The 14,456-nt window shown below is 42.3% G+C and overlaps 1 long non-coding RNA gene across 1 annotated transcript in view; it reads left to right on the top strand.

Moving 5' to 3' along the window:
- The window catches only part of LOC106509048 (uncharacterized), a 68,680-nt gene extending 65,662 nt beyond the window's left edge, over positions 1–3,018 (top strand). Inside the window, exon 8 of the long non-coding RNA XR_014815722.1 lies at positions 2,817–3,018. This is a non-coding gene — a long non-coding RNA (uncharacterized LOC106509048). The remainder of the gene's footprint in view (positions 1–2,816) is intronic.
- The last annotated feature ends 11,438 nt before the right edge of the window (positions 3,019–14,456 follow it).

Raw genomic sequence — 14,456 nt, 5'->3', positions numbered from 1 at the left:
TAGGTCACAAATCAGTAATTGATTCTCAGTGTGTCTCTGCTGCTTTTATTACAGTAATGAGGACTCTCTCTTTTTTTCATCTCCTCTAATACGTTCCCCAAACCATCAGCTTCTCAGTTTGGTGTCAGGATGACTTTGACAGGTTGTTAGCAACTATATGATGTACAGAACATCACAGCGATGTCTCAAACTGTGCTGCTGTGTACTGCACGGGGCCTTAGGTGCCGCGGAAATAAGTGAAAGCGCTTGCAAGGAAGAAAGTTACAGCCGCGATTGAAAATATGACTACAGGCTTGATGTTCTAATGAAGAAGTTCTGTGCACAGGCCGACGCGTTTCCACTCAGAGGGCGGGTTGGCGGGTTTCGAGGGCTTGGCGGCCCCTACCATTCTCCTCCAAAATCTTCCTGGGTAGGAAAAGGGATGCATGAAACTCAAGAGCAAAGCAGACGTTCTCACGGCAAAAGTTACAGACTCTTCCCCCTCCGTGAAGCTCTTTTGAAAAAGGGAGCAATAATTTGCTGATCTCTATATAATTCAATTTCCCCCTTAAGTTTTTTCTTTTTTCTTTTTTTTTTAATCTTGGGGAGAGTAAATTCACAATACAAAGTTCTGTGGGAGAGAAATACAGTGTTATTTGTTAAGATTCTACAGCATGCCCAGATGACTTCAGATGTAGAAAGTCATGCAAGACAAAAGAGGGAATATTTTCTTTTTTCTTTGGGGGATGTAATCAAAATGTTAGAATAAAATGCTATGCTTATTTTTATTCAGTGAACTTATTTTTGAACTAAAACTTCTTTCCTGAGTTTTCCTATTTTTGAGGTTGAGAATTTTGATCATGAGAGTTGGCACTGTTTGATGATATTGGGAATTTCAAGTTCAGGGTTGCTAGGGGTTTGGGAACTATTCTCCAAATAAGGCCAGACCCCAAAACCAAAGGGCATAAGAATGGGCACCTATGGTAGACTGGCTTCTTAAAGCCCTTCCCAGCCCCATGGAGAGGATTATAGAGGGAGATTAGGGTATATGAACTGTGATATAAAGGATCAGCACCAAAATAACAGATTAGCCTAGATCTTTTTTCTTTTTTTTTAGCTTTGGCACCTGTGGCATATGGAGGTTCCCAGGCTAGGGGTCGAATTGGAGCTGCAGCCACCAATCTGCACGATAGCCACAGCAACACCAGACCTGAGTTGCATCTGCCACCTATACCACAGCTTTGGGCAATGCCAGACCCTTAACCCACTGAGTGAGGCCAAGGATTGAACCCACATCCTCACAGACACTACGTTGTGTTCTTAACCCGCTGAGCCACAACAGGAACTCCACCACTGTTCCTCTTAAACTCAGAAGTCCTGAGGTCACGGGGCAAAGAACAGAGCCCAGGGTGGGGGCTTCCATGCTTGAGTGTGATTTTTGTTACACAGCTACACGTCTTGCTGTTAAAGTCACAAATGATATGCTTTGGAGGTGACACTATGCGATGAGTCCAAAGTAGAGATTCACATGCATCGAACAAGCATTTCTGCTCCAAGCTTGAGGTGGAAGGACTGCGGTCTGGGGGCAGCCTGGTGCCAGACGCTATGGGCGACATCACCCGCCATCTCCTGAATGTTAGCAACATCCAGTACTGCCCATTTATTTAAAGTTTGCAACCTGGGGTTATGAAAAGCTTTTATCAACACTAAAAATAATATTTAGCAAGACTTATCGATCCTTCTTTAAATAAGGTACCTATTTTAGGTGAGGTTAGCAATTTTATTCATAGGATTAATTTCATCCCACAAACTGCTGTGTGAAGTCTGACAAAAGATCTTTTTATAAATTCAACATTGGAAAATAAGTCATAATCCCATCTGCTCCTTCACTTCTGTCCTCGCTGCAGAAGGAATTCAACAATACAAGGTCTCCTGCAGACAGAGACAGGTGGAACAGACGCTAATAAATCACCAGCAAATATATAGATGACGGTGACAGCAGCTCTAAGAAATCGAATCATTACACTTGTTCTGCTGCTATGGGCTGAGTGACTTGTTCTTGGCATAGAACTTGGACATCAAAGCCTGCAAGCTTCCAATGGCCCCCAGACCCAAGGCCTCCTGAGGTCCTAGGGTTAACAGCATCTTCACCCTCTGGCCTTGAACAGGTGAAGCCTTTGTCCTATAAGAGCAGGCATGTACATCCAAAACCAAAAATTATTTAGAATTATTTAGATTCAGAATTATCTTTCTGAGTCTCTGTAATAGCCGAGTGCAGGCAGTTTTGTTAATGAAAATTTCTATCTTTTGAGGGAAAGAAAGAAAGAAAGAGAGAAAGAAAGAAAAAGAAACAAAGGAAGAAAAAAAGAAAGAAACAAGGAAAGAAGGAAGGAAAAAGGGGGGAAGGGGAAAAAAAAGAATGAAAAACAAAACACCTGAGAATTAAAAACAACCCCTGGGAGTTCTTTGATGGCCTAGGGGGTTGAGGCTCCTGGTTCTCACTGCTGTGGCTCTGGTTGCTGCTGTGTTGTGTAGGTTCAATCCCTAACCCAGGAATTCCCACACACTGCCTGTGTAGCAAAAAAGAAGAAAAATACAAAAAAAAAAAAAAAAAAAAAAAAAAAAAAAAAAAAAAAAGGAGAGAGAGAGAGAACCTGAAATAAATGTTGCAACTCTCATTTAAAGAAAACAAACAAGCAAACAACGCTTACATGAACTAGCCACTTTCGATGTAAACCATCAGTTGAGCAAGTTTTCTGTTTGCCTGCATTTTGAAGGAAAGGGAATCCCAAACCACATACTAAGAATGTTTTTCTGCCTGCTGCTTTTCCTGGCAGGATCTCCCTGGTTTATGGAAGGAGGGCTGTCTGATGTTGGATGCTGCTGCAAATTGGGTGACAATTTTAGCAAGATGACTGTCATCAGGGAAGGTACCAGGGTTTGGAAGCACCACTGGACCCGGACACCATCGTGCATATTGTTCTCACATTAAACAGCAATAAAGTGCATTGGCCCCCTGGGCCACTGGCAGTGGCAAAACTGGTTCTCTTTTGGATGTTGCAGGTGGGACCCAAAGGCCATGCTCCGAGGCCTGAGTGTCAGGGACACTGACCACAGCCCAACGGGAGCTCAACCCAAGAAATCTGCACCCAGCACACTTTTCAGCCTCCCAAGGTCACCTGCTCTGACCAGGAGTCAGTTTTCCTTCATCCTCTCTGTGTCCAGGCTCAAGGATGTTCCCTGGCCCCCACTTTCATTCAAATCCTAATTCAGTGCAGCCTGACTGTCTTAGTCGCCTCAGGCGGCTCTACAAAAACACCACAGACACGTATTTGCCTGGCTCTGGAAGCTGTTCAAGGTGCTGGCAGATCTGGTCCCTGGGGAAACTTGACTCCTGGCTGGCAGGAGGCCTCCTTCTCACTGCATCTTCACGTGGTGGAAAGAAAGAGAGCTCTGGCCTCTCCCTCCTTTAATAAAATACGGTTCCCATCACCCCCCACCTTCACGACCTCATCTCAGCTCATCACCTCCCAAAGGCCCATCTCCAAATGCCATCACATTTGGGGTTGAGGCTTCAGTGCATGAATTTGGGGGGTACACAGACTCTTAGTCTGTCACCCCCACTATGTCCGTAAACCTTTGGCTACGGATGCAGCCCCACTGCCCTCCCCTTCTGAGCTTGCTCTCGCCCTGACTCTGGGACACAAGGTGACACTTGCTGGTCATGGGTGATGTCTGGGCTCCAGACCTCCCAGCTGATGCTACTTGGCCCCTCTGCCCAGCAGAGTGTCCTCTGGGCACCGCAAGGTCAGGAAGTATGAGATGGGATCCAACTGCTCCCGCCTCAGCGATCTCCCCACTTTTGCCTCAGACACACCAGTGGGGCTAGACAGCCGCCCTTCGCCCCTCTCCGTTCCCCAAAAAACAATCTGCCTCCAAGTTCTGTCACTCCAAGTACTCAGTACCTGCCATTCTGCCTACTTTTAGTTCTTCTCTCTCCTCTGAAACTAGCCTTCTCTAGCTGATTGTCTCCAACCCAAATCTTAGAGGAGACACTTGACTGTCAACCTCTGGGGGGCGCTAATCTCCCCCACCTCCAGTAATGCTCCAGGTTGCTCATGAACTGCTCTCTCCAGAGAAGGGGTCCATGTCACTCATGCATGTAAAGCCCTCCTGTGATGCCTGGTGCTCCCAGGACAAAGCAGGACACACAAGGCCATTTATGGTCTGGCATGACCTGCTGACCCCAGGGCATTTCTCAGCCCCTCTCTTCCACACCTCCACCCCCTATTTTGTCACCTGCATTCCAGCCAGACTGAGCAGGGCACACTCTGCAGTTTCCAGACCGACAGGCTCCCTGTGGTTGCAGGATCTTTGTACAGGTCTATCCTTCCCCAAGTTTCCATCCGCAAACACCTGTCTACTTTGACATACCTTCTCTATTGTCTAGAACAGGGATGAGCAAACTGTAGACACTCCAAATATATTTAAGGAATCCATAAAATAAACCCATTTAAATGAGCGCTGTGCTCTACATAGCGTTTCCTTTAGGCAACAAAAAAATTACTTTGCAAATAGTCAAATTCATAGTTTATACCTGCTCAGGACAGCAATGTCTAAGAGTCTCTGTCTCTCTCTCTGTCTCTGTATCTTTCTCTCTCTCAAGACACACACACACACACACACACACACACACACACACACACACACACACACACACGATCAATGACTATCTAGCATGGGTCCGTGTTTATTCCTTGATGGGTTCCAAGTTAGTGTTGATTATAGAAATAACATTTATTATCAAAGATGAGAATTTTTCTAGCACTAAATAAAGGTAAAGAATGTGCCTTGGTCTCAGAGCATTTTCATTTATACCAGCTCTGTTTACTCAACACACATCTACTGAGCACATGCTGTGTGCCCAGCACTGTGCTGGGGGCTGCATGAAGGAACGAGACAGAATCCCTGCCCTGTGTTGGCTTTGCTACAAAGATGTGTGATGTGCCTGCTGGTACTCTGGCTCCTCCTGGAGAGGAAGCTACTTCTCATATCAGAGGAGGAAGAGGAAGGGGGTTAAGGCGGGCTGGGGTCAAAGAAGAGTGACCCAGGCCACCACTGATACTGGGGGACTTTTCCCAGAACAGAAGTTAGATCCTCTATATCTCTATCTACCTAATCATGTATCTGCCTAGCTTTGACCTATCACCTATTTACTCATCCGTAACACCTTTCATTTGTTCTATGATTTGCTTTATTCTCTCAGTATACATGTACCTCCCTTCATCTCTCTCTGTAGCTTTATCTCTCTTTACTTCTTTCTTCCTCCTTCCCTCCCTCCCTTCCTTCCCCCCAACCCCTGCCCCCCGCCCCGCCCCTCGCTTTCTCTCTCTCTCTCTCTTTATCTTTTGGCCATGCCCACAGCATGCAGAAGTTCCAGGGCTAGGGATTGAACCAGTGACACAGCAGTGTCCTGGGCCACAGCAGTGACAATACCATATCCTTAAGCCCCTGAGCCGCCAGGGAACCCTGTCCCATTCTTTTTAATAGCTACATAATATTCAATTCAACCATGACATTGCAATTCATTTAACTATTCCCTTGTTGATAGCTATTTGGTTATTCCCAGATTTTAGTGCAAATATTGCATTCCATTTCATGAACCTATCAGAATTTATTAAACTATTCTCTTATCAGTAGATAATTAGGCTGTAGGCTGTTTCCTGTTACAAATAGTACTCAATCTACATCCCTGCATGTGTATTTCATTATGCTTTTATTTCCTGATAGAATCATAAAAGTGAGATTGTATGGTCCAAGCATATGCAAATGTCATCTTTTATCAGATAATGCCATCACCCTCCAAAAATTTGTATCAGTTGGTTTTTCCCTCCAGAAATTGTGAAGATACTAATTTTATCACATCTTCAATGGCTATAGGTTCTAGCAAGACTTTACATCTCAAAATCTGATTTGGAAACGGGTATTTGTATTGTTACTTACTTTCACATTCCTTTAATCAGTAGTGGTTGAGCATCTTGTCCCAGGTTTATTTACCCTTTGTGCTTCTGCTCACCTGTACATATTCTTTATTCCCTTGAGAATTGTTTGTCATTTTCTTTTATCTGTTGGATTTATTCGAATATGGGACATTAATACTTAATTGTAAATATTTCCCCTCTCCAGTATGTCACTTGTCCTTTGATTTTGTTTAGTCTGGTTTTCTACTGCAAAAAAGTTTATCATGTTTTGCAGCCAAACATGTTGTCTTGTCTGTGGTTTTATTTTGTTTACCCTCACTGCAAGATTACAAAGATATTCTTCTATATTCTTTTCCAACACTCTTTTGACTTTTATTTTTTTACATTTAGGTCTTGATTTACAGAAATTTATTTCTGTTGGTGGTATAAAATATACTACATTTGAGAAGTTCGTTTTTATTTATTTTAAAATGAATAGTCAATTGTTCCCTAAGCACTGAGAAAAACAACAGTACCAACAACAAAACCCAATCCTCTCCACATGAATTTGAATTGCCATCTTTATCACAGAGCCAGATGTACTTCAATTGGTTTCTAAGCTGTCTTTTGGGTCCAATGATGGATTTGTCTGGTTGTACAGACTGTTATATTTCTATCAACTGGACTACTATTTCTGGGCTGGGAGGCTTGTCAAAGATTCTGAGGGGCAGGGAGATCCCGTTGTGGCTTGGTGGGTTAAAAACCCAAAATAATATCTATGAGGATGAGGGTTCAATCCTGCCATTGATCTGTGGGTCACTGACTTGGCATTGCCACAACTGAGGCATAGGTTGCACATGTGGCTCGGATCCTGAGTTTCTGGGCTGAGGTATAGGCTGGCAGCTGCAGCTCTGATTCATGCCCTAGCCCAGGAACTTCCATATGCCACAGGTGCAGCCCTAAAAAAAACAAAAAAGTAGAGAGTCTGAGGGGCAGATAGGATGCATTGAACTCTTCTAGTCCCCAGAACACAGAGCATACTGCAAGACACAGTGCTTCTGTTAGTGGAAAATTTGAATTTTCACACCTTCTGGAGGAAATTATTATACTAATTAACTAAAACTTGAGATTACACAATCCCTTCTCTTTTTTTGGCTTTTTTTTTTTAAAGGGCTGCACCAGAGGCATATGGAGGTTCCCAGGCTAGGGGTTGAATTGTATCTGCAGCTGCCAGCGTATACCACAGCTCACGGTAATGCCAGATCCTTTAACCCATTGAGTGAGGCCAGTGATTGAACCCGCATCCTCACAGATACTAGTTGAATTCGTTACCACTGAACCACAACGGGAACTCCCACAATCACTTCTAATGGTGCAGAAAGGTCTCCCGGAATCTTAGGATCCCATTTGCATCCCCTAGGACAGCGTCCTTCAGGACAGCAGGAGGAAGTCGGTTTAGAAGGGCTTGCTTACTGCTCTGGTTCCTGCTCCTCACAGCCTTTTCAGTTCTGTTCCAGGGAGGGGAGTGCTTTTCTCAGGAAGAAGAGCTGTTCCCCTTATATCTTCAGGCCTTAAAGGGCAGTGGGGACCTTCTCATTCTCCCAGCAGGTGCGTGGAGTCTGGAGAGCAGGTGTAAATCTCAGGCAGCGGACTGTGGGAACCTATAAGCGCTACCTTATAAATAATTCACTGCGGTGCAGGCAATCTGCATATGAGGATGAAATGTCATTTATAACTCCTAGGATATCGACTTGGCTGTGAACAACTTTCCAATCTCTTCAACTCATTAAGCGCCGCTAAGGAAGAGAGGACGCAGATGATGTGGCTAACTCCCCACAGTGAGCCTGTGACCAGCCCAGACTAGTTAGCAACACTCACACTGAAAGGAAGACTCACGGTTGTGCCTGCAAAGTCACTCAGCTCTCCACACACCCTGCTTCTGGGATGGGTGGCTGTCCCTAGTTGCCCACAGTGCCCCAGGCACCCCCCTCCCCCGCCCTGCATTTCTGCACAGACCAGGAGGAAACCCCACTGAGGTGTATCCTGCATGCTTGCTGGCTGCAACGAGACTATAGAATGTTCCAATTAAGCACTTAGCTCCTTGAGACTCTGCAATCTCACACAGATGACTTAGGAGGAACAAGAGGGTCTTTGTGACCAGTTCCTTTTCTCTCTTTATTAAATATTGTTGGAATAAGGAGGAAATTCAATTTCCAAGGCCCTGAAGTCTTATTCCTAGTGCGTGTGGTAGTAAGCCTTCTATTTTGTCATTTGTTTTTTTGCTTTGGTTTTGATATGAAGACTAAGAACAGCTCCAGAGCTAGAGAGATGTGAGAGGGCCTTGCCCTGTCCTGGCCAGTAGGAGCTGAATCGTGGCTGCCGTGCGACTGGGTGATATTTTGATCACGTTGGGGGGCACTTGAAAAAAACACAAAAAGCTGATATTGGGAGGAGGGAGGAAACATTTTATCTATGAAATAAAAAAAACAAGTTAATAGGCCTCCCAACCCCAGTTTGAATATAAGCCTCTGAAAACATCTTCATCCAACTGCACACCTATCTGATACAGAGACATTAATTAAACAAGGTGGTAATCAGCCTAGAAATAAACTCAGAGAAGGGCTGATGTTTCTTGGCCTTCTTCCCAAGAGACTTATTTACTAAAGGACCGGGAGGGACTCATTATGAAATGGTTTACCCATTAGAAGGTCCCATGTCACTGGCTCTGAGGAGCAATCAGAGTCCTGCAGGCTGTGGCCAGTGATGTCCATCCCATCCCAGGAGGAGCCAGGTAGGAGGAGACCCTCTGTAGGCTGCGTGGCCCGGCTGTCCTCCTGTGTGGTCTGATGCTCCAGCACAAGTGGGTATTAATTTCTTCTGGCCCAATTTCCTTTTTACAAAATAGTATGACAGCTATTCAGTGCCGGTGCTCTTCAAGGAGGCTGCAAACTCATGGCTCCAGGAATGTTCTAGCATCGTTTTCTGAAACTGTGATGTTATCCTTTACCCATATTTGAAAGATGAGCATGTCATCCCTTTTTCCGTCTCCAGAGACCCCTCGTGCCCTCTTCTGATCCCTCAGCAACAACAACTATGTAGAAAAAAACCAAAATGTGAAGAAACACAAATACGGTGCTGCTTTCAAAACTGAAAAAGGGGATAATTATAGTTATTATTTATAACATTGAGTTTTTAAGCTTCATGGTATAAGCAAATATATTATAAAAAATAATAAGTTTATATATTTAAGGTCACAGGGAAAAAAATAAAAATTGGATCATTTTTAAATTAAGTTATAAGCTTAGCTGAGGAAAAGTAATGCATCTAAAATAACTCAGATCTGGCACGTAGGATTTTAAGTATTTGTGTAAATGGAAGGCAGATTCACAGAGAATTCTACGAAACAGAACTCCCTATTAATTTGAGGGGGCTAGATCGAATTATATCTCAGGTTTCTCATACCTTGAAAATACAAGTTAGGGTCTAAGTGAGTTATCAGAGAGAACTGCATTTGGTATGGCTTTAGTGTTCCAATGTGATTTTGGTATATAGATAGATCACTGACTGAATTTTTCAGTTTTCAAGAGTATATTTGACAATGTGCCAAGAAAACTTTCTCAGCTCATACCATATGTCATTGGTTGAGCAGAAGTTGCCACTCACATACAATGAGCTATGTGCATTTATCCTCAATTTCACAGTGTCCTAAAAAAACATATTGAATGATAATTGGCTGAAAGATCATAAACAAAAACATGCCATCAGTGGAGATGAAGCTAGTCAGGCACTTGGCCATCAGATCCACATGAGCCGTGGCTTTCTGACTCCTCCCCCTCAGAAAGAGAAAAAGAAACAGTAAATTAAGTATGTGGTCCCCTTCCCTGACACCGATACCTAACAATTTCTGGTTAAGGAATTATTTGTAGATACATTTTCCAGAAGTGGACAAATGAAGGAAAATAATTTCCTTACGAGGAAATGAGGAATGAGAAAAATAGGGAGCTAGGTGTTTTCTCCATCCTGAGGCTGATGGCTCTGCCAGGGGACATTATGTGCATAGAGAGGGACATGCCTTTCATGTTATTAGGGGCAGGGTCAGAATAGAGAGCTCAGTGTCACTTGCGATGGGCTAGACAAATCTACCATGTCCATTGTTTTAGAGTCTTTTTTTTTCCCCTCCCACTATCCTTCTATGTGGTACACTAAGTCTAGACATGACTGACTAATTTGGAGTGGACCTTCTCACAAGCCAAATGTGGTCATTCTTAGGGCAAGAACTAGACTGATCGTGGGGGAAATTGGACCACCCTAGCTGCTGGAGTATGAAGAGGAGATGTAGTGAGAAAATGGCTATCCTTCCGATTCAAAGATAGAGCTACTTGGGTTGCCTCCTGTTGGCACTTTATTTTCTTTCTCTCTTTAATTTAATTTTACTGGAGTATTGTTGCCTTACAATGTTGTGTTAATTTCAGGCATACAGCGAGGTGAATCGGTTATGTGCATACATACATCCATTCTTTTTCAGAATCTTTTCCCATATAGATTATTACAGAATATTGAATAGAGTTCCCTGTGCTATACAGTAGGTTCTTGTTACTTATCTGTTTTATATATAGTAGTGTGTATATGTTAATCTCCATTTGCATTTTAACAGTCTACCTTCTAATAGGCTTCCAGCCTTGAGACAGTCAAGTATGTGGCCAAAGGAGAAAGATGTGATTTCTTAATATTACTAACATCTTTATTCTAGTTATAAAAAGGTGGAATTGGTGAATTTAATTACTGTTGAAATATATGTCATTGCACCTTAACTACCAAATCGCCTCTTTTTAAAAAATTCCAAATTGTCTTCAGCACATAACTTTGGTAATTAGAGAGCTACACTGCACATCATTTACAGATGAATAAGAATTTTAAAATAATTAGATGGCAAGAAAATATATATAGCTTTTATATTTTACTTCTATCTGTAGCGCTGGTGGAAATCATGTCTTATGCTACCAAGGATGATCACGAAGCCTTTGCAGGGTGGAAACCTGGAGTTTTCCTCTGGGCTGAGGGGCATGTGATGAAGGGCAGCTTTGGCCCAAGATTATACCTTTCTCTCTCCTTTAATAAATTTTATTGGAGTATAGTTGACTTACAATATTGTGTTAGTTTCAGCTATACAGCAAAGTAAATCAGTTATACATATACTATACATATATCCATTCTTTTTCAGGTTCTTTTTCCATTTAGGTTATTATACAGTATTGAATAGATTACCCTGTGCTGTACAGTAGGTCCTTGTCACCTATCTATTTTATATATAATAATGTGTACATGTCAATCCCGACCCCTTAATTTATCTCTCCCTCCATGCTTCCTCACGCCTCTACTTCTATACTTGTCAGACATTTGAGCCAAGGGTTGTATGGGGCTGTTATTCAGGCATTAAATGTAAATAAAACCAAGTTGGAGATGAGGGAACAGAAATAAATATTGGGAGCTGCCCAGAGCCCTGATCCAGGACCCTAACTCTACTCTGCGTAGGTCAGTTAAGACCGCTTTTCACAGAATTTGCCATGACTAGTAGTGAGAAGAAAGCTTTGATGGGAAAACAGAAGAAACCCAGTGAGCTATCCTTAAAGTGGACCCTGAGAGCAGGAGCATTGATTTTCTCAGCCAGCATGGAGATTCTGGGCCTTTCCCACAGAACCTGAATGTGGAGGTTCTTTGGCTCCATTTCGGTTGACCATGAAACACTTTTTTCTATAAACATGAGTAAATTCATTAAAAATTAAAAAAAAAATGGAGTTGCCATTGTGGCGCAGTGGTTAACAAATAAACGACTAGGAACCATGAGGTTGTGGGTTCGATCCCTGGTCTTGCTCAGTGGGTTAAGGATCTGGCATTGCTGTGAACTCTGGTGTGGGTCGCAGACATGGCTTGGATCCTGCGTTGCTGTGGCTCTGGCATAGGCCAGCAGCTACAGCTCCAATTAGACCCCTAGCCTGGGAACCTCCATACGCTGTGGGAGCAGCTCAAGAAAAGGCAAAAAGACAAAATAAAATAAAATAAAATAAAATAAACCCCAAACAGAAATTTAAAATCTGTGGTCACAAGTACCATTCCTAATGGCTATGCTTCTTATAGCATTCTGTGTAAAACAGAGAATCCCAGGAAGAGTGAACAGGTTATTTTTAAGAAGATGGAGTTATCCTTTAACCCAGCAATCCCTCCCTTAGGTATACACCCAGGAAATGTGAAGCTCATGTCCACATACACACTTGCGAACAAATGCTCACAGCAGCATGATTCAGAAGAGCCCAAAGGTGGAGACAAATCCAATGTCCCTCCACTGGTGAATGGGCAAGAAAATGCTATATATCCATGTTGAGGAATATTATGCATCCATGAAAGGGGATGCAGTCCTGACACAGGCTACAACATGGTTTATCCTTAAAACATGCTGAGTGAAAGGAAGTGATCACAAGAGAACACATGTTGTGTGATTCATTTATATGAAGTGTTCCCCAATAGGAAAGCTCTAGAGACAGGATGCAGATTAGTGGTTCCCAGGGGCTAGAGAAGAGCAAAGAGGGAATGAGTGATAGTGGGCACAGGTTTCTTCATGGGGTGATGAAAATATTCTAAAATCAGACATGGTGGTGGTTGCACAACCCTGAATATATTAAAAATCACTGAACTTAGTACTTTAAAAGTGAATTCTGTGGTGGGTAAATTATATTTCAATCTACTATAAAGAAAAAATTTGGCCCTTAATTTGTTTTTTATTTTATTTTATTTTTATCATTTATTTATACATATATATTTTTTCTACTGTACAGAATGATGACCCAGTTACACATGTATACATTCCTTTTTCTCACATTATGTGTTCCATCGTAACTGACTAGACAGAGTTCCCAGTGCTACACAGCAGGATCCCATTGCTAATCCATCCCGAAGGCAACATTCTGCATCTATTTACCCCAAGCTCCCAGTCCTTCCCACTCCCTCCCCTTCCCCCTTGGCAACCACAAATCTGTTCTCCAAGTCCATGATTTTCTTTTCTGTGGAAAGGTTCCTTTGTGCTGTATATTAGATTCCAGTTATAAGTGATATCATATGGTGTTTGTCTTTGTCTTTCTGGCTCATTTCACTCAGTATGAGAGTCTCTAGTTCCATCCATGTTGCTGCAAATGGCATTATTTTGTTCCGTTTTATGGCTGAGTAGTATTCCATTGTGTATATATACCACATCTTCCTAATCCAATCATCGATCAGTGGGCATTTGGGTTGATTCACCTCACTCCAGTCAGAATGGCCATCATTCATAAGTCCTCAAAAAACAAATGCTGGAAGGGGGTGTGGAGAAAAGGGAACCCTCCTGCACTGCTGGTGGGAATGTAAGCTGGTACAACCACTATGGAGAACAGTATGGAGGCATCTTAGAAAACTATACATAGAAATACCATATGACCCAGCAATTCCACTCTGGGCATATATCCAGACAAAACTCTACTTGAAAAAGACACATGCACCCGCATGTTCATTGCAGCTCTATTCACAATAGCCAAGACATGGAATCAACCCAAATGTCCACTGATCTACTTGAACTGATCAACAAATTCAGCAAAGTAGCAGGATATAAGATTAACATTCAGAAATCAGTCACATTTCTGTGTACTAACAATGAAATATTAGAAAAGGAATACAGAAATACAATACCTTTTAAAATTGCACCCCTCAAAATTAAATAGCTGGGAATACACCTGACCAAGGAGGTAAAGGACTTATATGCCAAGAACTATAAAACATTAATCAAGGAAATTAAAGAGGATGTAAAGAAATGGAAAGATATTCCATGCTCCTGGGTTGGAAAAATTAATATTGTAAAAATGGCCATACTACCCAAAGCGATCTCTAGATTCAATGCAATCCCTATCAAATTACCCATGACATTTTTCACAGAACTGGAACAAACAATCCAAAAATTTACATGGAACCACAAAAAACCCAGAATTGCCAAAGCAATTCTGAGGAAAAAAAACCAAGCAGGAGGCATAACTCTCCCAGACTTCAGGCAATATTACAGAGCCACAGTCATCAAGACAGTGTGCTACTGGTACCAAAACAGACAGACAGACCAATGAAACAGAATAGAGAACCCAGAAATAAACCCAGACACCTATGGTCAATTAAACTTTGACAAAGGAGGCAAGAATATAAAATGGCCCTTAATTTGTTAAGCTAGGATGTGAGAATTAAAAAAAAGAAAAAAAGTACTCTCATTAATTGAGTTAAATATGTTTTGCTGTGAGATCAGATCAGTTATAAAAATTAAAATGCTGTATTTTTTTGAAACTACTCCACCAAAGAGTAATAGCTGCCCCCTCCCCCCACAGGGCTTCTAAGAACCTTTGTAAATCAGCACTCTTTGTGAATTCCAAGGTTGATGTGATTTCCAGACTCAGTTGTCCACTGGCACTCTTTAACCTTGGAGAATTGCGTGAAAATCTCTGGTGGCATTAA

Source organism: Sus scrofa, chromosome 1 (assembly GCF_054392235.1).
Source record: "Sus scrofa isolate SSC_HxYL_T2T_F1_AM1 chromosome 1, Sscrofa_HxYL_maternal_Yorkshire_Landrace_v2.0, whole genome shotgun sequence".
Taxonomy (NCBI): domain Eukaryota; kingdom Metazoa; phylum Chordata; class Mammalia; order Artiodactyla; family Suidae; genus Sus; species Sus scrofa.
The sequence above is the reverse complement of the archived record's forward strand: the minus strand, read 5'-3'. Positions and strand labels throughout refer to the sequence as shown.